This window comes from Dromiciops gliroides, chromosome 4, assembly GCF_019393635.1.
Source record: "Dromiciops gliroides isolate mDroGli1 chromosome 4, mDroGli1.pri, whole genome shotgun sequence".
Lineage (NCBI taxonomy): Eukaryota > Metazoa > Chordata > Mammalia > Microbiotheria > Microbiotheriidae > Dromiciops > Dromiciops gliroides.
Genome location: NC_057864.1, coordinates 251,827,097 through 251,854,866, shown reverse-complemented (window position 1 = coordinate 251,854,866; position 27,770 = coordinate 251,827,097). Strand labels below are relative to the sequence as shown.

Here is a 27,770-nt window from a genome sequence, read left to right as displayed (position 1 = left end):
GGAAAATGTCTGAACAACAACACCAACAAAAAGGCTCCTTCCAAGACTAAATACTAGAAATTTATTTAACAACTTACACATGCTATTTTGGGGACCAGACTTGTGATTTCATTGGTATAGGAGGCTTCCAGTGTGGATCTTTCTGTATCAGTGCAGGCCTGTACTTTCACTACAATTTAAAGCTTAACTCCAAGGCCAGGTCACCCCATTCAAAGAAGAGACACATTGGCAGCATTTATTGTATGAGTTATAGTTGTTGGCAAAGGAATAAAGAAACCGAATATAGAGAAAAGTCTATTCAGACCAGAGCAAATAGGTAAGAGAGACAATGTTGAAAGTACACTGGCTCTGGAATTAGAGGTCCTGGGTTCAAATCTTGGGTCTACTCTGTATTGTATGATTTGGACAATTCATTTCACTTCACTGGGACTGAGTTTCCTCAGCTAATAAAATTCATTTGGATTAGATATTTCTTAAGGTCCTTTCCAGCTCTACATCTTTTTTTTTTTTTTTTTTGGTGAGGCAGTTGGGGTTAAGTGACTTGCCCAGGGTCACACAGCTAGAAAGTGTCAAGGGTCTGAGGCTGGATTTGAACTCAGGTCCTCCTGAATCCAGGGCCAGTGCTCTATCTACTACACCACCTGGCTGCCCCCCAGCTCTACATCTTTGATGCTATGAGACTTACTCAAATGCAGAGGAATTCTTTCCATGTCCCTGTCAGAGGTTTTCCTGTTTTCTTGTTAAAGCAGAATTGCTTAAGAAGAAAATATTTGCTTGCTTTTGTAAACTTTAAATTTTCAAAGGGATTTTTTTTGGTAAACCTTTGGAAATTTTTAAACAGAAGTTTAGTTTTCCATCTTTTATTTTGGGACAAGTTGGTAGAAGAGAGTGATTGTGCTTTTATACATTTTTTGAAATATATAAATAGGCATTTTTGAAATTGGCCATAAAGCAAAAGTTTATATGGATGTTCCTCCACTAGGTCCTACTTGAATGCCTCATCATGGCTTGGAGATTACCTTGGGCTCTCAGAGGCTATGCCAATGAAGCACTATTTCATGGTATGCCCATGGTTGGGGAAGCTTTAAATATGGTCCAAGAACTATACTAATCTGCCTTCTGTGGACCAACCCTGCAAAATATGAAGAGGCTAATCAGCAGGAGACTAGCCCGAAATACCTGGTCCCACAAAATAAAGAAAAAATATAAGATATCCCTTGAAGCCTACTTCTGTAGTGGCAGTGGCAGATTAGCCCAAGAGAGGACAGATCTTGCTAAGAACCATGTAAGTTTTAGGCTATCTATAAACTTTAACTTATTTGTTTGTAGTCAAAATGTCAGATCCTTGTATATTGACCAAAAAGTGAATGCATGATTAAGCATGAATCTGAGCACATTGCTTCCCTACACAATAAACTCTAATAGCTTTCTATCATCTCTAAGAGCAAATATAAGCCCCTCTGTTGTCACAATCTGCTCCCAGATCCTTTTTATCCTTCTTACATATTTTTCTCTTTTCTAAATATGATGGTCTGGTGAAATCCTCACACATGGCATTTCATCCTCTGTCTCTGCTCCTTTGAACTGACTATATCTTATGCCCAGAATGCAGTACCACCTCACCTGAGCCTCTTAGAATTCCTATTTCCTTCAAAATTCTGCTCAAATGACACCTTTTAAGATATCACAGGGTTTTAACTGGGAGTCCAAGAGCTGACTTTAAAAACATGCTTTGATAACTTTGACTATTGAGTATAATTGTTTTCTTTTGTAATCCTGTGCATTTTATTTTATGTATTTAAAAACATGATTATGTGTATCACTCCATAGGTTTTAGCAGATTGTCAAAGGGGTCTGTAACAACAACAACAACAACAACAAAAATGTTTAATAATCTTGGTATTTTTGAAGCCTTTCCTGATCTTTGGACTGCAAGTACTCACCTTGAAAATTTTATCTTGGGTTATTTTTATATGCTTATTTGTGCACATGTTCTTTCTCCTAATAAAACATAAACTCTTTGTGGGAGGAACTGTTTCATTTTTGCCTTTGTATCTTGAGTTCCTAGCACAGCGCTAAGCACAAAGTAAGCACTTAATAAATGTTTGGTCATTGAATGATTGATCGTATCAGTTATGACATTCTAGCTAAGAATGAAAACAGAAAGGGGGAAGTGGCAGCTAAGTAGAAAGATAACTCAGCTTCCACTTGGAGAAGTAAAGAAAAAAGTGGCTGGTCTTTATCATGCATCCCTAGGCAAAAAAACCCCACAACATTTCTCAGGACATCTGGTCAACTCATATTGTAGAACTCATGGTAAGTATTTGTATAAAGACCACCATGAAGGTAATGGCAGCATATGTACCAACATCTGTTGCAAAGGATGGAGAGACAGAGAAATTCTACAAAGAACTCAACAAGACACTCCAAATTTAATCAGTATATACTTTGAAACTCAGTTATTTTGGTCCAAAAATGGAAATAGGTACAGATTGTAAGTAACACATTGGAAAATTTAGATGAGGAATAAAAAAAATTAGAAAAGCCAAAGACTGTATACTAAAGATGTACACAGAAACCTCATTCCTATATATCATTAGCTTCCATTTGTTCAGTCCTAATTCTTAGGCAATTATTTTCATCAGAGAGCTTTTGTAACTCCTTTTCCATTTGGCCAATTTGACTTTTCAAGCTGTTGACTTTTTTCTTATGTCTTTCCTGTATCACCCTCATTTCTCTTTCCATTTTTTTCTCTACCTCTCTAACTTTATCTTCAAAGTACTTTTTGAGAGCCTCTATGGCCTGAGACCAATTCATATTTTTCTTGGAAGCTTTAGATATAGGGGACCTGACATTCACATCTTCCTCTGAGGGTGCACTTTGATCTTCCTTGTCACTGAAGAAACTTTCTATGGTCTTCACCTTTTTCTGTCTGCTCATCTCGCCTTTCTTATACTTGACTTTCAGCTCCTTAAAGTGGGGGCACTGTTTCCAGGCTGCAGTATCCCAAGCTTCAGAAGTCCCAGGAGGTATGATTTAAGGAGAATCAGGTTCTTCACTTGCCTGGCCTGTTCCCTGGTCCGTAGGTGACCCCAGACCAACTTGCTAATCAACCAGCTTTGTGTGTTGTGGTTGTCAGCTCCCTTAAGCCTATGCCTCTCCCCGACCTGGGCCACTGCTACTCAAGCCTACTTCCTGGTTCCCAGCAGTGGTGAAAAATCCAAGTTCTGCTTCAGCACCAACATAGACCCCTGTAGTCTCCCCCCTGCCAAGGGCTCAGCCCTCTCACCAGACTGAGCTTAGTTCCAGATGACACTGGCGCTTCAGCTGATTCAGAGGCTCTGGGGGTCTCCTTCTCTGGTGAGGCCTTCCTGGGACTGGATCTGTGTCAGGGTGACTATGGGGTTGGGCTCCACTCCTGTCTCAGCACAGCAGATCCCTCCTTCTGACCTTCCAAGCTGGTCTTGGTTAGAATATGATTTTAGCGCATTCTTCTGTGGGTTTTGCTGCTCCAGGCATTGTCCTATTGCATTATTTGGATGTTCTTTGGAGCAATTGTGTCATGAGCTCACTGCCTTTCCTCCATCATCTTGGCTCCACCCCGGAAGTCCCTATATATCATTAATATTTTATTTGAGGAAAGAATACACATAGTGGGCATAGGGAATGTAAAAACAAATTCCCTAATATTCCACATGCAGAAATAAATTTATTATATTTTAATAAAGCAACAACTCCTTACTGAAATGTGTCATTCCCAAATCGTGTCTTTATGCCATATTATTAGAGATAATATAAAAATTTGTACAAAGCTAGAAAAAGGATAAAATATGAGAAAAAGATATGGTGCACAATTAAAATAATTTCATCTTGACCTAAAGAAGTTATATTTGATAAAGAAAGAAGATATACATTAAAGAGAGAAAAAAATGACTAAAATTATTTCATTATAAGTTGAACTAAAGACAATCAGTTGTCATAAGTAAGAGATAGTCTAGAAAGTCCCTTAGTTAGCAAATTCTTGACTTACTCAACAAATTAAGAGGTATAACAGTCAAAAGCAACGCTAATTTAGAATATAAACTAATTTATAAAATCTTATGGAAGAGGATGCTAGAAGATAGAATATGAATAGTATCTCATAATAGAGAAGAAGCAATAGAAGGTAAAGTTAATGTTGGGTTTTTTGGTTTTTTTGGTGAGGCAATTGGGGTTAAGTGACTTGCCCAGGGTCACACAGCTAGTAAGTGTTAAGTGTCTGCGGCCGGATTTGAACTCAGGTCCTCCTGACTTCAGGGTCGGTGCTCTATCCACTGCACCACCTAGCTGCCCCCTAAAGTTAATTTTTAAAAAATGTTTGATGAGATACTTTATAATCAAAGCCATCCCAAAGGCATTTAAGGATAAAAATATAAGGACAAGAAGCAGAAAAAAATGGAATATATCTGTAAAGATTTTTATAACAAACTTTTTTCAGCATCGACAGTAGAGTCCCTATAGGTGGGCTCTAATATCTAATTGAAGCCATAAGCTGAGAGCTCCTTATCTCTTTCTCCCTGCTTCATATCCCTCTGACATCACTGACCCCCACTCTCTACTCCACTCCAATCTCTGATGAAAAATGTCCCTTCTTTCTTGCCAAGGTCAATATTTCTACAAATACTCCTTAATCCCACTCCTCCCATCTTCTCCAGACTGTCCCTACCGTCATCTTTATTTTCTCTAATCTTCAATATTGCTTTATCTACTGGTTCATTCTCTGCTGCCTATAAACATAACCACATCTCCCCCATCCTCAAAAACCCTTCAATTGATCTACTATCCCCACAGTTATCATATTCTATCTTTCCTTCCCTTCTCTATTAAATTCCTTGAAAAAGTCATCTATAATTTGGAATTCAATTTTTAAAAAATGAATGTTAAAAATTGTCTTTACATGTAATCGGGAAGAACAAAATACTATTAAGAAAGAAAAAAGTCATCCATATATAATGCCTTCACCTTCTCTCTTCTCTCTCACTTCTAAAGCCATCGGAATTTAGCTTCAGACATCTTTATTTAACTGAAACTGCTCTCTCTAAATGTTGCTGATGATCTTTTAAATACCAATTCTAATAGTTTCTCCTCAATTCTCATCCCTCTTAATCTCTCTGCAACACTTGGCATTATTGATCATCTTTTACTATTGGATACTCTCCTCTCTGGACTTTTGTGACACTGCTTTCTCCTGGTTACCCTTCTGTCTAATTCATTGTTCTTTCTCTGTCTCCTTTGCTGACCCTTTTCCCTTATCATATCCTCTAACTGTGTGTATTCCCCAGTGGATCAGACTTTTGGGCCATCTCTTTTCTCTCTATGCTATCTCTCTCAGTGAGCTCTTTAGATCCTGTGAGTTCATTTATCATCTTTATGATGATGAATTCTACATCTATAAATCCAGCTCAGTAACTCTTCCAATCTCCCCAATGTCAGCTATGAGATTATCCTATATAGTATAATTATATGGGGCAGCTAGGTGTACAATGGATAGAGTTCCAGGTCTGAAGTTAGGAAGACTCATTTTCCTGAGTTCAAATCTGAACTCAGACCCTTATTAGCTGCGTGATGCTGGGCAAGTCACTTAACCCTGTTTGCCTCAGTTTCCCCATTTGTAAAATTAGCTGGAGAAGGAAATGGCAAACCACTCCAGAATCTTTGCCAGAAAAACCCCAAATGGATTTTTTCTGTCAACAACAAAAAAACTACACAAACACACACACACCTATATACATGAAATCTATATGTAAATGAGATAATTTTTTTCAATGATTCCGTCTAGTTCTATTTCCACCACAGATACCTATGGAGAATGGACATTTCGTTTCGTCTTTAAGGGCAATAAAAGACAAAAATCTTAGTCTGTATTTGTTGTTTTTTAGTCATTTCAATTGTGTCCAACTCTTCATGACCCTGTTTGGGTCACAAAACTGGTGTCTGAGGCCAGATTTGAACTAAGGTCTTCCTGACTCCTGGCCTGGTACTCTAGCCATTGCACCACCTAGCTGCCCCAGTCCTGTTCTATATACTCACAGTTTAAAGGATATCAGAAAATACACACACAAACACATACACATACACACATATGTGCACGCACACACACGTACACATACACACACACACACGCGCACACACACACACTTGCTGGTGGCTCAGTGGAAGTAGTTGTTAACTTAGACCATAAAGAAAGGAACATCCTATAATGATGATCTTTTTGTTTTTGGCCAAGCAATGAGGGTTAAGTGACTTGCCCAGGGTCACACGGCTAGTAATTATCAAGTGTCTGAGGCTGGATTTGAACTCAGGTCCTCCTGAATCCAGGGTCGGTGCTTTATCCACTGTGTCACCTAGCTGTCCCCAAAAAGGAACATTCTAAAGGGACTTCTTTTGTTAATTTGGAACAAAGGATTCAAGACCCCAAATGATATCTGGAGTTTCTAAAGAATACTCATCCTCTAGTTCTCTCAACAAGGTGAAAGGAAGCATAGAAAATGCAAAAATGTATAAAAGGAAAACTAGACATTTAGTCATGACATTAGAATTAAAATGCCTGATCTGATCAGGCAAGGAAGTTGTGACCACTCTGCCTTCCAAGAAAATAATAATCTTCTCTGTAGTACCTAGACAGGAGTATAACTTTCCCAAGTAGAGCCCTCTCTTAGTTTTGTCCTTTGCTGTAATATCCCATATCGGACTGCACAGCCACACTGTGGCCTGTGGCTCTTCAAGGCGCTGATCAATGGTTGTCTGTGACTGGGAGAAGCCTACTCCCAAAGCTACCCCCTAGCCCTGCATAACTAACCAGTGGACAGAAGACAGGTCTATCTAAGTCCTTATAGTACCGCCATTTACACTAATTCTTTTTATTTTTTGTTGAAAGTTCTCTCTTCATTTTTGCCTATTTGTTCAGTTGCTTTTAAACCAGTACCAAAAAGACTTAGATCAATCAGTCAGTCACTAAGCATTTGTTAAGAAGGGCAAAAGAGCTCAAGGAGCTCACAATCTAATGTGAGAGAACAGAAAACAGATATGTACAAAAAAAGTTATGTATAGGATAGATAGGAAATAATTATCAGAGAAAAAGCAATAAAAGGAAGACAGGTTGGGGAAAGGTTTCTTATAGACAATGGGAAGTTAACTAAAATAATAAGTTTATTCCCATGTGTGGATTTAGTGGCTTAAAATAAAGGGGAAAACATTTTTCTATGCGAAGGTTGTATCCTTACCTAATCCCAGATGGTTTTCTTGAAAAATATAACAAAGGAATTGAGGGAATGTCCATCAATTAGGGAATGGCCAAACAAGTTGTGGTATATGAATGTAATGGAATACTATTGTACTGTAAGAAATGATGAGCAAAGGGGAAGCTAGATGGCACAGTGGATAAAGCACTGACCTTGGATTCAGGAGGATCTGAGTTCAAATCCAGCCTCAGACACTTGACACACTTACTAGCTGTGTGACCCTGGGCAAATCACTTAACCCTCATTGCTCTGCCAAAAGAAAAAGAAAGAAAGGAAGGAAGGAAGAAAGAAAGAAAGAAAGAAAGAAAGAAAGAAAGAAAGAAAGAAAGAAAGAAATGGTGACCCTCAAAACAGCAATAAAACAAGCCCTGGAGTGGCAAAACCCACAAAAAAAATGGGCTGAGATTATTTTCCAGATTAAAGGGGGTCATACTGTGCCACGAGCAGAGTCCAACCCCGCAAATGCATCGACACAGACCCCAGATGTGCTGCAAAAGAGGACCTTACCCCCTAGATTCTAAATCAGCTGCAGCACCGGCATCTTCTGGAACTAAGCTTATGGTCAGGTGAGAAGGCTGAATTGCTGATGGGGAGTGGGGGAGGGAAGTGCAGGGGTGTCTGTGGGACCTAATGAGGAATTAGGATATCCCACCCCAGAGGGGAACCAGGAAGAAATCCTGAACAGTGGGAGGCCCGGGTGGAGGAGAGGTGCAGTCTTGTCAAAGCCAAGAACCAACACAGCACTCTGCTGGCTGGTTAACTAGCAAGTTGGCTTGAGGTTATCTTTGGACCAGAAAACAGGCCAGGTGAGAAAAAAACCTGCCCTCCCTCAAACCAAAACACCTGGAACCCTCTGAAGCTTGGGACAGTGTAGCTTGGAAGTAGGGCCCCACTGTAAGAGGGAATTAAAAGTCAAGTAAAAAAGGCAAGATGAGCAAGCAAAGAAAGTTGAGAACAACGGAAAGTTTCTTTAGTGACAAGGAAGATTGAGGTGCACCCTCAGAAGAGGATAGCAACCTCAGGGCCCCTGTACCCAAAGCTTTCAAAAAAAACATGACTTGGTCTCAGGCCAAGGAAGCACTTAAAAGACACTTTGAAGAGAAAGTAGAAGAGATAGAAGGAAGATTTAGAGAGGTGGAGGAAAGAATGGAAAGAGAAATGAGAGCAATGCAGGAGAGTCATGAGAAAAAAGTCAACAGCTTGAAAAGCCAAATGGAAAAGGAGATAAAAAAGCTATCTGAAGAAAATTATTGCATAAGAATTAGGATTGAACAAATGGAAGGTAATGAAATTATGAGAAACCAAGACACAGTAAAGTAAATCCAAATGAATAAAAAAAAAAACAGAAGGCAATATGAAAAGAAATGATGAGCAGACAGATTTCAGAAAAACCTGCAAAGACTTAGATGGACTGATGCTGAGTGAAGTGAACAGAATGAAGAGAACATTGTACACAGTAACAGCAACATTGTGTGATGATCAACTGTGATAGACTTGGCTCTTTTCAGAAGTGCAATGATCCAACACAATTCCAAAGAAATCATAATGGAAAATGTCCACATCCAGATAAAAGAACTGTAGGTTCTGAATGCAGATTGAACCATATTTTTTGTGCTTGTTGGTTGTTTTTTTTTCTTTTTTGAGGATGTTCCCTTGTGTTCTGATTCTTCTTTCACATGACTAGTGCAGAAATATCTTTAAGGTGATTGTACATATATAACCTATATCAGATTGCTTTCTGTCTTGGGAAGGGGGAAGGGAAGGGATGGAGGGAGAAAAATTTGGAACTAAAAATCTTATGAGAATAACAGAACAACTTGTGGTATGTGAATGTAATAGAATATTATTGTGTTGTAAGAAATGATGAGCAGGCAGATTTCAGAAAAACCTGGAAAGACTCAAGACAAACTGATACTGAGTGAAATGAGCAGAACCCAGAGAACATTGCATACATTAACAGCAACATTTTGTGATGATCAACTGTGATAGACAGCTCTTTTCAGCAATACAATGATCCAAAACAATTACAAAAAGAGTCATGATGGGAAATGCTCTCCACATCCAGAAAAAAGAACTGTGGAATCTGAATGTAGATTGAACCATACTGTTTTTACTTTTGTTTTTTTTTCTTTCTTGAGGTTTTTTCCTTTTGTTCTGATTCTTCTTTCATAACATGACTAATATGGAAATATGTTTAATGTGATTGTACATATATAACCTATATCAGATTGCTTGCTGTCTTGGGCAAGGAGGGAGAAAAAATTGGAACTCAAAATTTTATAAAAACAAAAGTTGAAAAGTACATTTACATGTAACTAGAAAAAATAGAATATATTTAGAGCTCGAAGGTGTAATGAAATTTATTAATTTGATCATTGACAATGCTATGCTAAGGTTTAGTAAAAATACAGCAATTCAAACAGTTAAAGAAGAGAATCCAGCTTTCCAGACCAGAGTCCAGAATCCAGTTTCCTCCTGATGACATCTTACCACTTCAAGAAGACAAGAGAACTCAGAGACTTTATATGTTTTGTTAGTTTTTACTATCTCCTTTCTGTTATAATATACACTATCTGTAACATGTACTCTCTGCAGAGGCTCTCCCTTTGCAAGACTAATGTCAAAGCGTTGGTTCATGAGGACAAAAAAATCGCCCCTCTGGACAAAACTTTCCTCTCTTCCTTTTCTATATTGTTGTTCACATATTATTAGTTAGCAATAGTTATTATATTCTTTTTACTGTTCCATCAAGGAAATATTTTGTTTCTTGAGGAACAAAAGGGGTGAATGTGGTAAAAAGTTTTAACAGTCGGTTAGATAATGGAGAGACACCAGTTTTTTTTTTAGGACCACCCTTTTGGGGAGGAGACCAACAGCATGAGCTACGCACACCAGTCCGCCTGCGACGCACACCAGATTGCCTGCTGAGCACTCGACTTCCGGGGTGCGAGCTTAAAAGGCAAGGAGAGAATGGAAGTGGGGCCTTTTTTCCTGCTCCGCTGGTCTCCTGGCTGTGCTGCACAGACAGACGCGGACTGGAGTTTGACTCGGCCCGGCTCTCGGTTAACAGCACGCGCTTGACTCGGTCTCTCACCCCAAAGGTGGCCTTCCGCTTTTGGTGAGTTTTATACGGAATATAGACTAAGCCTAGACTTAAGATGATTTGTATTGTATTTCTACTTTCCTATCCTTCTAATCAACATCATCTTGTGACTATCATACAATAAAAGCTCTATCTAGAAAACCAGAAGCTTCTTCCATTTACTAGTCTGGGAGATAAATTAAGGGAAAGGTTAAGGAGGGTGGATTTATGATCTAATATCCAATTTTAATCTCACAAAGGGATGTTAGATACCAAACTCGATCATTTTATGGATGAAGAAACTGAGACATGGAGAGCTTAAATGGTTTTCCAAGAGTCACACAGCTAGTGTCTGAAATTGGATTTGAACCCTGGACTTCCTGACTACAAGGTAATGCCCTACCACCATTACCAAAGTAGAAGGTTGGGTTTCAAGGTCAATTCAGAATGCTCCCTACAGTGACTATTTCCAACATGGCAAACAGCTATATAGCCTGCAAAACGGAGCTGAGAGAAAACATGGTGAAGCAATCTAAGGTAGAACCAGTCAGTTACTTTACTGGATCCAAAGCAAATTAAGCAAAATAAAATTAGTTTCCTGACCTCTTGAAGTCTTAGTTGTTTTTTGTTTTTGTTTTGTGAGGCAATTGGGGTTAACTGACTTGCCCAGGGTCACACAGCTAGTAAGTGTTAAGTGTCTGAGGCTGGATTTGAACTCAGGTCCTCCTGACTCCAGGGCATGTACTCTATGCACTGCACCACCTAGCTGCAAAGTCTTAACAGGGGATTCCCATAGTTATTCCCTTCTTCATTTTCTCTCCCTGGACACATTTAACTTTGATATATACTCCAAAGATCTGTGATTTTGTTTAAATCAGAATTCTCTTTGCCAACAAAGATTGCAACTTCTTTGTAAATGTGGTCAGTAAATCTTAGAAAATATTTGGAAGCAGAGGAAGCAAGGTGAAATAGTGGATAAAGCACTGGCCTTGGAGTCAGAAGCACCAGAGTTCAAATCCAGCTTCAGACACTTACTAGCTGTGTGACCCTGAGCAAATTAAGACACTTACAAGTCAGACACTTACAAGCTGTGTGACCCTGACTGCCTCCAATTCTTTTTTTTTTTTTTTTTTTTAGTGAGGCAATTGGGGTTAAGTGACTTGCCCAGGGTCACACAGCTAGGAAGTGTTAAGTGTCTGAGGCTGGATTTGAACTCAGGTACTCCTGACTCCAGGGCCAGTGCTCTATCCACTGTACCACCTAGCTGCCCCTTGCCTCCAATTCTTTTAAAGGAAGCTTCTGGAAGCTCAAAAAGTTTAAATGAGTCACCCATAACTAAATGGCTAGCAAGGGTCAGAAGCAGGATTTGAATCCTAGTTTTACTAAATTGCAGTCCATCAGTGTAGCCACTATACAAGGGAGTTAGGTGGTATAATGGATAAAGTGCTACACCTAGAGTCAGGAAGACACCCCCCCCCCTTTCCCCCATTCAAATCTGGCTCCAGATACATACTAGCTGTATGACCCTGAACAAGTCATTTCACCTCTGTTTGCTTCAATCTCTTCATCTGTAAAATGGGATTGATAATAGCACCTAAACTCCAGGACTGATGTGAGATTAAATGAGGTAATATTTATAAAGCACTTTGCCAAACGTAAAGAACTATGTAAATGCTAGCTATTATTATTACTACACCATAATGACTTCTTATCCTAAATAGATACATATATAGCATTAATTTAATGACATTAAGTATTTAGCATGTGCAATGAACTGTGTTTAGGGGAAATTAAAAAATAAATAAAGCATAGTAGCTGACCTCAAAATAGTTTACAATCAAGTAGGAGTAAGAAGACATGTACAAAGATGAATAAAAATCAGTGAACAGATAAGAGAAGTATGGAATCTAATGAGATAAAAAGAAAGGGAAACTTTTCCAATTGAGTGGATCCTTAACTATCTATTTTTTACTTTAACATTTATTCTCACAGTATGTATTCAGAATCACAGAACCATAGACTATTAGAACTGGAAGAGATTTTAGAAATCATCTAGTCTAACCCTATTATTTTTTTTTTTTGGTGAGGTAATTGGGGTTAAGTGACTTGCCCAGGGTCACACAGCTAGTAAGTGTTAAGTGTCTGAGGTCAGATTTGAACTCAGGTACTCCTGACTCCAGGGCCAGTGCTCTATCCACTGTGCCACCTAGCTGCCCCATCTAACCCTATTATTAAAGTTTTCTACATTTGTTTATAATTTCTTCATGTCCTGACAAATAATGAGTTTTTAAAGGTACCATATGACGTAGAGAAATATGTATATTCCTTAATATTCCCAACCAGAAGTCACTATAAGGCCATTTCAAAACTTTTTGACAATTGTTTTAGGTCTTTATTGCCTTTTTCTTTATCTTTCTGTTTGATTTATCTAGCTCTATAAAAGTAATATTAACATATCCTCTACAATTATGATCTTATTTACTATCAATGTCCTTTTTTGCAGTTCAATTAGCTTTTCTCTCAAGAATTTAGGTGTTATGATACATTTCCCTGTCAGTGGAGGAGGGGTTTGACACTGATGTTCTAATATTTGATTAATATATTTCTTCATGAATTAAACTTGAATTATCTCTCTGTTGGTATCTTAAAGATTATATAAATCTGGGTTTTGACATCTGTTTACAATACTTCTGGACAATATTTAAAAACTAATTCTTGAAGCATGTTCAGGTTTTTAAATTTCATTGTATCTTTCCAGAAAATCTGCAATCTTTAGATTATGTCTATACTCTATCTTCATTGTCAATCATTTTAACTTGTATAAAACTCATGTGTTTGTCCATGAAAAATGTACTCCATCAAATTTTCTTCCATTTTTGGACTTTGGGTCCCAATTCTACCACTATTTCTTCAGAGCACATACTGTTTTAAAAAGATTGGTATTGTATGTTGAAGCTATCAACTCTCATATGTCTTTCTGATTTCTTCCTTAAGAGTTCTGATAGCTTCCCTTACTTCCATCTTTACTTTTTTCTTTAGTGGATTTATTTCTCTCCTAAACAACTTTAGAGTTTTTTGCTTTTTTTCCATTATGATTTCTGGAAATCCCATAGAATTTATTGTGTTGCTTTCTTTTTCACTAGGGATTTTTGAGTCTGTAGTATTTATTATATGTGCTCTTTTCTAGACAGTTTGCTCATTTTCCCCTCCTTTATCATGTCACTACTGATTTATGTGATATGATCTTTCCTAATCTTTCTTTATGTTTGCCATCATGATTTGTTTACTCCATTTTATGTATTACTCTCTGCTGTGAAATGATGGAAGAGGATTGGGCTTAGATATGAACTCTGAGTGACCAACTTTTGGAAGTTCTCATTTCTCTTCTTTTAGTTGGTATTTTCTTCAGTTTATTTGGTGCTTTTAAAGTTGTTTGAGGGTGTATAGCGTAGGTTAACTTATTCCCAAATTCTACCTGTTCTAGATAACACTGGATAAGACCACATACTTCTGCATTTCTTATCATTTATAGCTGCCTGCTTTATTTTTTCCCCAGATAACTGGGGCTGGTTACATTCAATGATCTCTCTCTCTTTTAAGGGGTCACCACTGAGGACAACTCAGCATAAGTGCCCAGTGAGAAGCATGGGAAGTAGGAGAGCTGAGTAGGTACATTTAGGCATAGTAGGATAGTAACTCAGCCTCCTATTATATTTCCTGTAGGAATTTCCTAGTCAGGAAATTTTTCCTTCCTCCTCTTATTCTCTTTATTTTTCTTATTTCTTCATTTGGCACATTTCTTGCAGTTCTGGAGTGGTAAAAGTGGGAGCTAGGATAATATACAACTTCTTACCCAACCATTGCACATAGAATTCCAGGCTATCTTTTAATTTTTATGAAAATATTGAAACTCAGAGAGGTAAAGTGATTTTCTGAAGGCTACAGATGAAATAAGTGTTAGAACTGGAACTCAAGCCTAATTCTTGGTGCCAATTCCAGTGCTCTTTCTAGGAACCCTGAGCTTTCTCCAAAACTATTGATTATTGATCAAGTCTTTTAGCAACAGCTGCATGAACAGATGATAATCAACTCCAATGGAGATAGTGGTAGTAGAGGTTCTTCTCTGCCACTATAGCTATCCTCCAAATAAGTGGATCCTGACTCATAGCATGCAGTTGACAACACAGTACAACCTCAAAAGAAGCTTTTTTTTTCTTTTGTTTTTTGTTTTGTTTTGTTTTGTTTTGTTTTGTTTTTGTAGGGCAATGAGGGTTAAGTGACTTGCCCAGGGTCACACAGCTAGTTAAGTGTCAAGTGTCTGAGGCTGGATTTGAACTCAGGTCCTCCTGAATCCAAGGCCAGTGCTTTATCCACCGCGCCACCTAGCTGCCCCAAAAAGAAGCTTTTGTAGTCATGCCCTCTCATGATGAGGAGGAGGATGAGGAGGAGGATGATAATAATATTTCTGGAGTGATTTAGTGCCTCTTGTCCTTTTGATAATCCAGAACGAATATAATCATCTGTGCTGCTTTGGTTAATTACAAATTCTATTGCTGTCATTGGAGAAATATTAACTTATTTCCTTTTATTCACTTTACTCTGTCCCACTCTGTCCTTCTCTAGGAAACCTGTTAGGATAAGAGTGGATAGGAGAATAAACCTTAACCTCAAATAATTTGATTTGAAATATTTATTTTGGTTTATCCAATTTAAATCATAGAGGAAAGCTTAATTTTGGCATTAAGTCTGGGCTTCTGGCTCAGAAAGACTGGTGAGGACAGAGTGTTTAAAACATACTAGAGATGGCCTATCCTTGGGACAAAAGGAGTAATAATCAAGTGTCTACCACAAAAAAACAGTTTTGGCAGGAACAACCCAGGTAATGACGTAAATACTGAATCTGAATATAAAGTCAGAGTTACCAAAGGGACTGAGGCTTGGGCATCAACAGACTCCCCTGGGACTAATCCCTTTGCTTTACAGAACCAACAACAATCATTTTCTGAGGACATCACAAAGGTCAACTAGTCTGTCTAGTCTCTATCTCCAGAAAAGATTATAAATGAGCCTTCAAACCAGCTGAGACCCCCCAAACTATTCAAGGTCTAGTCTCAAGCAAAGTTTTGAGAATAAATGTACAAAAATGATTACTAGCTGTGACATAACTGCATTTACAGGAAAATCAGATAATGGCTGAACACATTCAAGACAGAACACAGTTTTACTTGAACATGCATTAAAAAGTAGAAGATGAACAAATTAACTTTATAATTCAAGATATAGCCATCAGTCATTATTTGACTACAACAATCCTTCAAAGCCCATTTTTCATAATATTCCTCCAATAAATTACATACTTATAAAAGGGCTGGAGGAAAGCAGAAGGGGGAAGAAAGGGATAAAGACACCCCTTGGGACCACCACTAAAAAACTGATCTGTCGAAGCCAAGTGGGACAGCTAGGTGGCCCCATAGGGCTCAGAGTGGGGGCCTGGAATCAAGAAGACCTGAATTCAAATTAGACCTCAGACACTTATTAGCTCTGTTACCCTGGGCAAGTCACTTGTTTGTCTCAATTTCCTCATTTGTAAAATAGAGACAATAATAGCACCTGCTTTCTAGGGTTGTCGTGAGAATCAAATGAAATAAGTCTTAAAGTGCTTAGCACATAGTGAACACTATATAGATGTTAGTTATTGTTATATGGATGGATGGGCCATTTTATCCCAAATTTGTCCAGATAATTCAGGATTTTGAAAATGGATTTTGAAGGCTAAAATTATGCCCTACATTGTATCTATGTAAACATACTGATTTCTTCCCTTGCACTGCAAATGTTTAATCTAGTCTAACTCTGGCCAGTCTAAATCTGGCCAATCTAGCCATTCAGGCTTGAGGTTAGAATATAATGATCATATATTAGAGATGGAATGGAATATGGAGGTCAATTAGTCCAACTTGACATTTTTACAGACAAGGAAACTGAGGAAAAGAAGTTAGAGGGATTTCCCAAAGTCACACAACTAGTAAATACCAGAGCCAGGATTTGAATTTAGGTCTTCTGACTCCAGATTGACACTTTTTCCATTGTACTGATGAGACATATATGGACTGTAAAATGCAACAAAAATAACTCTATGGATAATAAAATTTAAAATGATGCAATTTCTGTTTGAATTAGAACAAAATGTTACTCTGCATCTCTACATTCACCAGAAATTCAAAAGGCAGAGTAATGGGAATCATGTTAAAACTTCCAACTCCATTGTCCTAGAGGTTAGACCTTTTATGCCTCAAGTGGGAAGGAAGCCAAAATCTTCCTCAGTCCCTTAAAATACCAGCCTTGCCTACACAAAATAGGTGACATTCCTACCATAGTGGTTTTTTCCTTATCTCCTTAATGAAGGAATAATTTGTCAAAGAAAGAAAACAATATTATATGAACCACCTCAAGACAGAACAAATCCTTTGTATTGTCCATCATTTAATATTGTCTATGATGTCTCTAGGCAGCTAGGTGGCATGGGGGATAGAGATTCTTGGCCTGGAGTCAGAAGCACATCTTCATGAGTTCAAATCCAGCCTTAGACAATTAAAAGCTGTGTAACCCTGAACAAGTCATTGAACCCTGTTTGCCTTAGTTTCCTCATCTGTAAAATGACCTGGAGAAGGAAATGGCAAACTACCTCAGGATCTTTGCCAAGAAAACTTCAAATGGGGTCATAAAAAGTTAGACATAACTTAACAACAACAAAATTTTCCTAGATAAAATAAAATGTAAAAAATCCACAAAAGTACATAGCTGAATAAGCATAAATGAATATAGAATAGTGTTATCATTTCAAGGAGGGGACCCAGAGAGAAAATCCATTTGTGGATTTTTCTACTATTTTTGTGCTGACCAAAAACAGAGACATCACCTTGCCTACAAAGGTCTGCATAATCAAAGCTATGGTTTTCCCAGTAACACTGTATGGCTGTGAGAACTGGACTATAAACAAAGCTGAGTGCCTCAGAATTGATGCCTTTGAATTGTGGGGCTGGAAAAGAATTTTAACAGTCCCTTGGACAGAAAGAGATTGAATCAGTCAATACTTAAAGAAATTAATTCAGGTTATTCACTGGAATGTCAAATACTAAAGCTGAAGTTTAAATACTTTGGCCACATAATGAGAAGATGGGGCTCATTGGAAAAGACCCTGGTGTTGGGAAAGATTGAAAACAAAAGGAAAAGGGGATGACAGAGGAGAGATGGATAGGTAGTGACATGGAAACGATGAACATGAACTTGGACAGATAGTGGAGGATAGAAGGGCCTGGTACTATGGTTCAGGGGGTCATGAAGAATCAGACACAACTGAACAACAAGAAGTCAGGTATGATATAATGTAGAATAAAGATGGAGGCCTAGCCCTCTTAGCTTCATTTAGCTCTCTCATTTTTGCTCTTAAGTTGATTTGCATACAAGTCAGGGAACATTACAGGATCTGAGGGGAGGCTCACACCTCAGCCCTCTCACACGAGGTTTCCCTTATTTCCCATGATGTTTTTTTGTGTATTTTGAAGGTACAGGCAGGCAATGAAGTATTTAACTGGAATTAAAAGGGATTTTCTAATCCAAAGTCACATGGTTGGCTCAAGCCGGGGACTTCAAGTCCACACCAAAGGAAGGGCAATGAAAATAATTGACTTAAATTTAGACTGGAGCTTCTTATGACATTTGTTACTACCAGGTTGGATAAGGTGCATAGCTCTAGGTTATGTTCTCTACAACATTTAACCCTTTTTTTTCCAGGAGAACACTTAAAAGTTATGATCCAAAGCAAGTAGATGAAGTCAGTAGTTGGTAATAAAGTGTTGTGGTTGTTGGTTTTTATTCTTCATTATTGAAGAGAACTATGCCATTGGGGTGATATCATGACTTGCAGTGAATTGGATTTAAGTGAGGGAGGGCTGTGCAAAGTCACCAACCTCACTCTCTCCTCAAGAGTCATCTGGGTCCAGTGGCAAGATATATATCAGGATGACTGGAGATAGTCCTGGATGTTTAAGACAATTTGGATTAAGTGACTTGCCTAGGGTCACACAGCTAGTAAGTATCTTAGGTGAGATCTGAACTCAGGTCCTCCCAACTTCAGTGTCAGTGCTTTATCCACTGTGCCCCTTAGCTGCCTGGTAATAAAAAGGCTGACTAGCTAAAGACTAGTAGATAGTAGCAGAGAATGGCCCAGTGACCATAGAACAAGTAAGGTCATTCATCAAAGAGTGGAGATAATGTAATATCCATTATAAAACAAAACTATTTCATCACCAGAGAATGGCAGTAAGTCTTCCATGTTGAAAGAGACTTACCCTTCCATGCACATATACTGGTCACACATGTATGTGAAATTCATGCATGTGACCTGATGGATACTGTGGAAACCTGTGGGAAAGTATATCCCATTTAAGCATGGAGAGTGGTTTTTGACACTTGATTTGGTATGGTATTTGGTCAAATGCCTTTTGCTTTGAACTAATGTGCTCTCTATCCTTGTGAAAGGAAGTACTTTGGTGGGGGCTACTGTTTCCAAGTTTGAAAAGGATGCTGACCCACAAAATACCTCAGACCTGTAGTGGCTTTCTGGGGATGCATACTGGGGCTGGGGAGGAAGCAACTAGGTATCACTTACTCTTCTAGCATAGCATTTTAATACTACATTTTAAAATCCTCACAATTTAAAAAAAAACCCAGTGAGGAGAGATAGAGGAGCACATCTTGCCATTTGATAGAAGTTTACATGTTCCTTGACTAGAACATCTCTGGAGAAGTTGGCCATTAGCTAAGTCTTTTAAAAGCTGAAAAGTCATCCCAGGACATGGTTACAGTGAAAACTTGAATAAAAACAAATGTGCACTTCAAAGACATAGACATAAATGTCAAGTTGAAGGATCTCTTAGAACATACTGAAAAGGCCTGGAAAGCCTATAACTGCTTCCTCAGCAAGAAGGCAGTTTAATACCGCTCTCATTCCCTAATTGATCCCTCGTTCACCTTGGTACAAATCAGGGAGAAGAGAAAATTCAAGCCAAATTCATTTTCCCTGGCCCTACCCCTGGAATTGGATATTTATGTTTGTCTGAAGTTTTTAATTCATTGAGTCCCAAGAAAGTCTCTTCCATACTTGACTCTAAACTTTGTCCTCAATGATCCATGGCTCTCTTCTGCCAGTCTTCCAAATCCCAAACAGATATATTAATGATAGCCCAGGTTAAATTTCTCTAGTACTTAATGTATCTAATTCCCTCCTTCTTTCCACTCTCAAGACAGCGAGGCCTATGAGGTGGCTGAAGATCTGTTTAGAGGTTTGCACTATTTGCCTCTGTTCTACAACTGGGGAAGTGGCAATGGTGTGAACTCCAAGGAGCTCTTGTGAGTGGTCTTTTGACAGAAAATGTGCCTAACTGACTTGAGATTTGGAGTTCAGTGTCTATACAACCCAGTAGAATGGGGAATAATGATATTTGAGACTGATTTAGGGCTTTATTGCTGCTAAAATGATTTATATATATACACACACATATACATACACACTCATATATATAGACACATGTATGTATATATATGTGTGTGTATATATACATATATATACATATGCATACACACATACATACATGCATATAAAATTTCATTGGGACAGCTAGGTGGCCCAGTGGCTAGAGCACTGGGTCTAGAGTCAGGAAGATTCAACTTCGTAAAAAAGTATGGCCTCAGACACTTATTGGTTGTGTGACCCTGAGCAAGTCACTTAACCCTGTTTGCCTCAGTTTTCTCATCTTTAAAATGAGCTGGAGAAGAAAATGGCAAACCACAACAGTATCTCTGGTAAATAAATCCTCAGTGGGGTCACCAAGAGCCAGACAGGACTGAACAAAAATAATTTCATTTGATCTTTGGTATGTAAAATACTACATACTCAATAGTATGAGTATTATTGCCCTCATTTTACAGATGGAAAAACTAAAGCTTACAGAAGTTCTGTAATTTGCTTGAGGACATGCAGTTAGAAATGAGGATACCATGTCCCCTACATTGTATGAGTACCATAGAGCAGAACTGAGATTCCAACCCTGGTCTCAACACTAAATCTTAGGGGGCAGCTAGGTTGAGCAGTGGATAGAGCACAGGACCTGGATTCAGGAGGACCTGAGTTCAAATCGGACCTCAGACACTTGACACTTACTAGTCGTGTGACCCTGGGCAAGTCACTTAACCCCCACTGCCCTGCCCAAAACAAACAAACAAACAAAACCCCACTAAATCTGGCACTATGTTCACTGAGATACAATTTGTACTGGTTATAAAGTACAAGTTGGGACTAAATTTTACATTAGAGGAAATGCAAATCATTCTTTATGGCTAAATGTGAATAGAAGAGTTTCCAGCCTGGGGAGCGCTTTAATTATCCAAATCTCAGCAATCAATCAGTAAATCAACAAACATTTGTTAAGCTCCAACCCAGTCTTCTTACACCTTACTGCCCTCCATATCCTCTACAATTCAGTGACACTGACTTCCTTACTGTTGCCCACACAAGATACTCCATTTCCAGAAACTGTAATTTCATTGGCTGTACCTGCAAGGCCTTGAATGCTGTCTGTCTTGCCTCCCTAGCTTCCTTTAAATCTCAAACAAAATCTCACCTTCTGTAAGAAACCTCTCCTGGCCTTCCTTAATTGCTAGTGCCTTCTCTTTGAAACTGGTTCAGCTAGGTGGCACAGGAGATAGAATGCTGGGCCTGGAGTCAGGAAGATTCAACATCCTGAATTCAAATCTGGCCTCAGATACATACAAGCTCTGTGACACTGGGCAAGTCACTTAACCTTGTTTGCCTCAGTTCCTCCTCTGTAAAATGAGAGAGATGGAAATGGCAAACCACTCCAGTATCTTTGCCAAGGAAACTTCACATGGGGTCACAAAGAATCAGACACAACTGAACAACAACAACAAATCTCTCTGAAATTATCTCCAAATTTATCTACTCTACATCTTGGTTTTTTACATAGTTATTTACATATTATCTCCCTCTATTAGATTGTGAGCTCTTTGAAGCTGGGGACTGTTTTTCCCTTTCTTTGTAGCTCTGGCTCACAATATCTGGTATATAGTAGTTGCTTCATAAAAGCTTGTTGACTTGACTGCAAAGTGCTAAGCAGTATGTAAGGTGCTTAGCATATCAGTAGGAAGAATGAAATAATCCTTACTCTTCAGGAGTTTAAGTTCTACGGGGAAAACAAGTATGTACATTAAATAGAAAGTAGTTAGAGAGGATGGGCATTCTTTAGGAAATCAGGAAAGGCATCATGGAGAAGTGGTACTTGAGCTGATCCTTGAAGGAAGAAAATTTTAGGAGTCACAGGTGAGAAAGGAATACATTACAGACATAGGGGAATCTGTACACCACCAGTGTAAAGGTATGATGATAAGAGATAGTGCCACATGTGAGGAACAGAGGGAAGGTCACTTTGTCTGGACTTCAGAGTATAGAAAGAAGAATAATATATAATGAGGCTGGAAAGATAGGCAGTGGTGGTTTTAAAAAGTTAAGCAGAAGGGTTTATATTTGATCCTAGAGGCAATAGGGAACCATTGTAGTTTATTGAGTGAGAGTGACATAATCAGATTTGAATTCAAGGAAAATCACTCTGGCAGGTGTGTGGAAGATGGACTGAAATGGGAAGAGGTTCTAGACAATTATTATAATAGTCTAGGTGAGAGACGAGGAAGGCCTAAAGCAAAATGGTGGCCATATGCATAGAGAAAAAGGGTCAGATGCAAGACCCGTGGTAGAGGGAGAAAAGGCAAGAACTGGCAATGGATTGGGTATTTGGATATGCTTAAGAGATAATGTGGAATTGAAGACAATGCCAAGGTTATGAATCCAGGAGCCTAGAATAATAGAGGGGAGAGTTTTGAGGGAAAAGACAATGAGTTTTAATTTGGACATGTTGACTTTGAGATATCTATGGGAAATCCAGTTTAAAATATCCAGTGGTTGTCCAGACAATATGTTCCAAGCAGAAGAAAGAGTAAGAACTTTTTCCATCTAGGGTATGCCTCTTTGTAACTATAATGGGTTGACCCACCTGTGAAACCACAACAAGAAAAGAGATAATACCAAGTTGAATCCCTTTTCTCAAGCCCCTTACTCTTGGTATTAGCTGAGAACTCATGAGCCTGGAGTAGGAGTATTATGGAGATCCAATTCTTCTTAACACTTAGTGCCCTCCTACCCCAAGTGCTTTTGGTCTTGTTTTGAAAGAAAGTGGCAGAAGGATTAATTTTAAAATATGATCAGTTGACTCCTTTTGTTAATATAAGAGGAAGAGCACTGGTTTAGGAGTCAGAGGACCAGTACTCAAATCCCACTTTTGACAATATATTTTTTTTTTAGTGAAGCAATTGGGGTTAAGTGACTTGCCCAGGGTCACACAGCTAGTAAGTGTTAAGTGTCTGAGGTCAGATTTGAACTCAGGTACTCCTGACTCCAGGGCCGGTGCTCTATCCATTGTGCCACCTAGCTGCCCCTTGACAATATTTTAAGGAACTTGGCAAGTCATTTAATCTCCTTGGATCTCAGTTTCCTGGTCTGTATTATGAAGGGGTGGTATTAGATGGCTTCCAAAGTCCTTCTTGTTCCAGCTCTATGACCCTTTGACAAAGTTCCTAGTCCAAGAGCTATCTTTCCTTCACATCCCTACCCTCCAAATGCCTACCTCTGCTCATATCTTTGGCATAGAACAGTCATTTATTACTCAGATTCAAGGTTATTTTGTGATGAAGGTATCTATCCCATCTCATGTAACAGTTGCTTTTTTTGAGGATTAGTAATAGAAGATTAGGGGGCATGAACAATTCTCATTGGAAGAAGGACCCTGCCCTGCCACTCCAAAGTTCCTGTCTATTCTCTTCCTACTTGCCCACACCAACATGCCATGTATTCCTGATTTAGCTTCCCTTTTCAAGGTCCTAGCCCTTCTATAAAATGCTCTGTATATTCCTCATCCCTCTAGGGTACCAGTCTTTGCCTAGCCATTGCTACTCAAGGTAGGAAAAAAAAAAGCTTTACCTCAGGATCAGCTATCTTACCAGACTTTGATGTTCTAGTAGTGAATAAAATTCATTCCTTGGGAACCAGAGAGCCTCGATCAGTCTGTTGATAAGTATTTATTAAGTACCTACTATGTGCCAGATGCTACACTAAGACCTGGGGATAAAAAGAAAGGAAACCGAAAGTCCTGTTCTCAAATGGCTCACAGTCTAATGAGAGAAGACAATAGGCATATAACTAGGTAAATATAAGCTATACACAGGGCAAGAGAAGCCTGGGGCAGCTAGGTGGCACAGTGGATAGAGCACCAGCCCTGGAGTCAGGAGGACCTGAGTTCAAATCCGGCCTCAGACACTTGGTACTTACTAGCTGTATGACCCTGGGTAAGTCACTTAAAACCAATTGCCTCAAAAATTTTTTTTAAATTAAAATTAAAAGAGAAGCCACTAGAATCATGAGGGATGAATAGCCTTACTGTAGAAGGTGGGATTTTAGTTAGATCTTGAAGGAAGCCAGGAGGTGGAGGTGAGGAAGGAGAGGATTCTATTCATGGGGGACAGCCAGAGAAAATACTTGGATCCAAGAGATAGAGTCTCTTGTTTGAAGAATAGCAAGTTCACTTTGTCTAATGTCACTGGATCAAGAGTACTTGATGGGATGTATGGTACAACAAGAATGGAAAATGGAGAGGGGTAGATTATGAAAGGTTTTGAATACCAAAGAGAGAAATTTATATTTGATCCTGGAGCTGATTAGGGAGACTCTAGAGTTTAATGATTAGGGAGGGATGACATAGTAGTGCCTGTGCTTTAAAAAAATTACTTTAGCAATTCAATCAAGGATAGACTGACATAGGGAGAGACTTAAGGCAGACCTTCAGGCTATTGCAGTAGGCCAGGTGTGAGGACATGAGGGCCTGCAAAAGATTGGTAGCACTATCAGAGGAGAGGAGGGACTGTATTTTGGAGATGTTTTAAAGAGGAAATCAGACCTTAGCAACTGATTTCATATGGGGAGTGAAAGAGAGTAAAGAGTCAAGGATGACACCTAGGTTTTGAACCTAGGAGACTAGAAAGACAGTGATATCCTCAATAGTAATAGGGAAGTTTGGAAAAGAGGGAGTATTTAGGAGGAAATATAATGAGTTCTTTTTTTGGACATGTTGACTTAAAAATATCTACTAGACAGCCAGATCAAGATGTTTGATAGGCAGTAGAGATGCAGGATGGGATAATTTTTTAAATGAATGAATAACTTCTAGGCATAACCTCCCATTAATAGATAAGTTAGTGTGCACACTCACAATCATCCCTTCTACATCCCAACCCCTTCCTCCCATCACATACCCACATATACATGGGCACATTACCACAGAGACATACAAGCATACAAGTGCTAATACCTATACACCTATAGTCACACATAATGATTTCATTTAGCTTCTAAATACTCAAATGACAATGTTCTCTAGGATCTGAATTAGTTGTATAATTTCCACTTGCTTAAGTTCTCTCATTTTGAAAAAAAAATCACTGTCTAATATTTAAGATAATCTTAGTCCAAAACACTTCATGACATAAATCCACTTGTTGCAATTTCCTCCCATGTCTCAGACATGAAAAGAATCTAGTAAATTTTCCAATCAACTAATCCAAAGGATACTAACTACCAACTTCCTCAGTCTCCCTCCCACCAAAATTTTTGTTGCAAAATGCCAGACCAGAAAGAAACTCTCTTAGATGAAAGCTGAAAATAATCTCTTCTGTGGTCTCTTGTTTGTTGAAACTGACTACTGACATCAGAAAGCCATGCATTGTGTAATTCTGCCCCAATCCATTTTTGCCCCTCTTCCATATTAAGCAAAAACATGTTTCTTTCACATTAAATTCCAAGGTAAGTCCCCTTCTTCGGGACAACCAGTCTTCAGAAATAAATCTCCAAAAACAGACACCAAACTGAGGGGTTTAGCTGGGGTTGGGAGGAAGTCTTTTACAGATTTAAGGATGTCACTCTTCTCAGATGTAATTCAGGGAAAACTACAGGGATTCTTCCATCTACCCCTCTGCAGAACTATTCTTGCATTAATCAGAGAATGGTAGATGAGTGTACAAGGCAGAGGGAAGGGTTAACTGAGCCCAGACCTCAGCAATGTGTATTCAATTTTGATAAAAATCTTTTTCTCCACCCCACAGCTCAGATACTTCTCTTTATGTTACAGGCACACATCTTGTTTGGGGCAATGCACACTCCCCGGGGTACCCAGCACCCACACTGCTGTGGGACAGATGTGGCAGAGACATCAAGCCCACTCCCCCCTTTCTGGGGATCTAGCCTGTGCCAGAGTCTATGCCACCTCCCCCTCCTCTTCTTCCTCCTCCTTCTCTTTTTCTTCCCCCTCCTCTTCCTTTTCATCCTCCTCACAAATTACCGTCCCCCAGACCAATTCCTTCCATATATAAATTACAGTGCAAACTCCCCTTAAATGTCAAACCCAAACAATGAAGTTACGGAGTAACTAACTGGGGATGCTGAAGCTTATAAACTCAAGGAGCTTATTCCCAAATGCCTTTTTCCCTTTCCAGTCCCTGGCATTCTTCCTCCTGAGTAGCTCAAGCCACAGGACCAGACTAAGGAAAGCTTTCCCTACCACCAAGAGGGGGGACAGATACTCTTCACTCTGCCTCATCTCTAGTCAAGACAGCTTGTGCAGGGCTGGGAGTTGAGTCTGGAAAGAGTTAAAACCCAACTAACTCAAGGAGCCAGTTGGGGACCCTGAACTGGGGAAAAGCCACAGGAAAGTTGCCAGTATTTAGGGTTTGGGAGAGTTCATTTTGGGTTGACGCTCCTGTGACAATCAGGGAATCAGATTTCATATTCACAAATCTTTCTCTCCCCCTCTCCTCTTAAAGTTTTCCGAAGACATTTCCTTTATACAAATGTGCCAACACGTACACGTACACACACACACACACACACACACACACACACACACACACACACACACACACACAGAGCGGCAGAGCACCAAATGTCCACGGTTCCTATGTACACTTAGAAGAAACAAAACAGCTTGCCCGCAGCGGAGCAATGCTTCCCAAGCCTATTTCAGATCATAAAGAAAGTTTTTAAAAAGGAGACATCGCCCCCTGAATGTTGCCCCTTATTTCCTTCCCGCATCCTGTCAACAGCGTGAAACAAGAGAGCAGAGCGGCTGAGGCTGTCGCACTTACACTGTGTATCCCATAGCTTCGTTCTGGCTCCCCGATTTCTGTATTCCTACAATCCACACAGAGTGCCTCTTGTCCTCCTCCTCCTCTTTCCTCTATGTACTGTAAGGTCCTCAGATTGAAACCACTGCTGTTTTCACTTTCAGACCAACCTCTCTCCTCTCTCTTCTCCCTCCCTCCCAGCCTCTGACGTCAGGCTGCCTAGGAGAGATATTTATGGCAAGGATAGGCTAAAGTTTCCCTAGGTAGGGTTCTGATCGCAGTTCCTCGGGATTTGTAATTTTCACACTTTCAGACAGAAAGCTCCACAAAGAAGGGAAAAGAAGGAGGGAGAAAGTAGGAGGGCGGACAATGAGGGCAACTGTTTAAAACTTTGGCAAAGGGAACTCCCAACCCTTGCCTGTCTTTTGAAAAGTCTTTAGGGTCAAAGAGGCAAAAATTGCAACCTCAAATATGTTTCTCCTCAGTATATCTATGCAATGCAGAAAAGTGTCTGTTACAAGTCCCACTCAGGACACCCAAGTGCTATTGGCTCTGGGAAATACCCTCCCCTCCGTGAATATTTCCCAGCAAGGTGTGAAGGAAAGACAAGAGGCAAAAGAGAACAGTCAATTAGAAGTTCTGCTCCACATCGAAATGCTTTCCTGGTTTTTATTGGGGAGGGCTTGCTTGAAACAAACAGCAAAACAAAGAATGAAACATTTAAGTCCATTTTTATTAAGCTGCTCTAAACTCAACACCTCTGATTTTTTTTTTCTGGAGAAATCCTGCTTAGATCTAGTCAGCAATCTGCCTTTAGCATCTGTGGACTCGTTTGTTTGATATTTACTTGTAATTGTTTATGTTTCTTTGTAAGTGTTTAAAACTTGTTTAAAATTTGATTTCATCCCATCTGTTGCAGCCTTGTCTCTTCCTAAGGGTGAAGACTGGGCAGAACTTTCTGTTTCCCTGTGCACCTCTTAGCAAAAGTGTCAGACAGAAAGGGATCATTGCAAAGTTATGCCCAAGACAAAAAGTTTTCTGAGATTTGGAGAGTGGCACCTCCAAAACCTTGAAAAGATATCACAAATATGGTTTAATTAAATGTGCAT

The 27,770-nt window shown here is 39.2% G+C and overlaps 1 protein-coding gene across 5 annotated transcripts in view; it reads right to left on the bottom strand.

Annotated features, from left to right (window-relative positions):
• Positions 1 to 26,901, bottom strand: part of DAAM2 (dishevelled associated activator of morphogenesis 2) — a 164,965-nt gene extending 138,064 nt beyond the window's left edge. For 3 of the 5 annotated variants that reach the window (XR_006356387.1, XM_044003728.1, XM_044003735.1), the window contains exon 1: positions 26,683 to 26,900. The gene's annotated coding sequence lies outside the window, so the exon portion shown is untranslated. Of the gene's footprint in view, positions 1 to 26,682 lie in introns of all 5 variants that reach the window. The other 2 variants (XM_044003732.1, XM_044003734.1) reach the window with 1 other exon arrangement.
• Between the last annotated feature and the right edge of the window lie 869 nt (positions 26,902 to 27,770).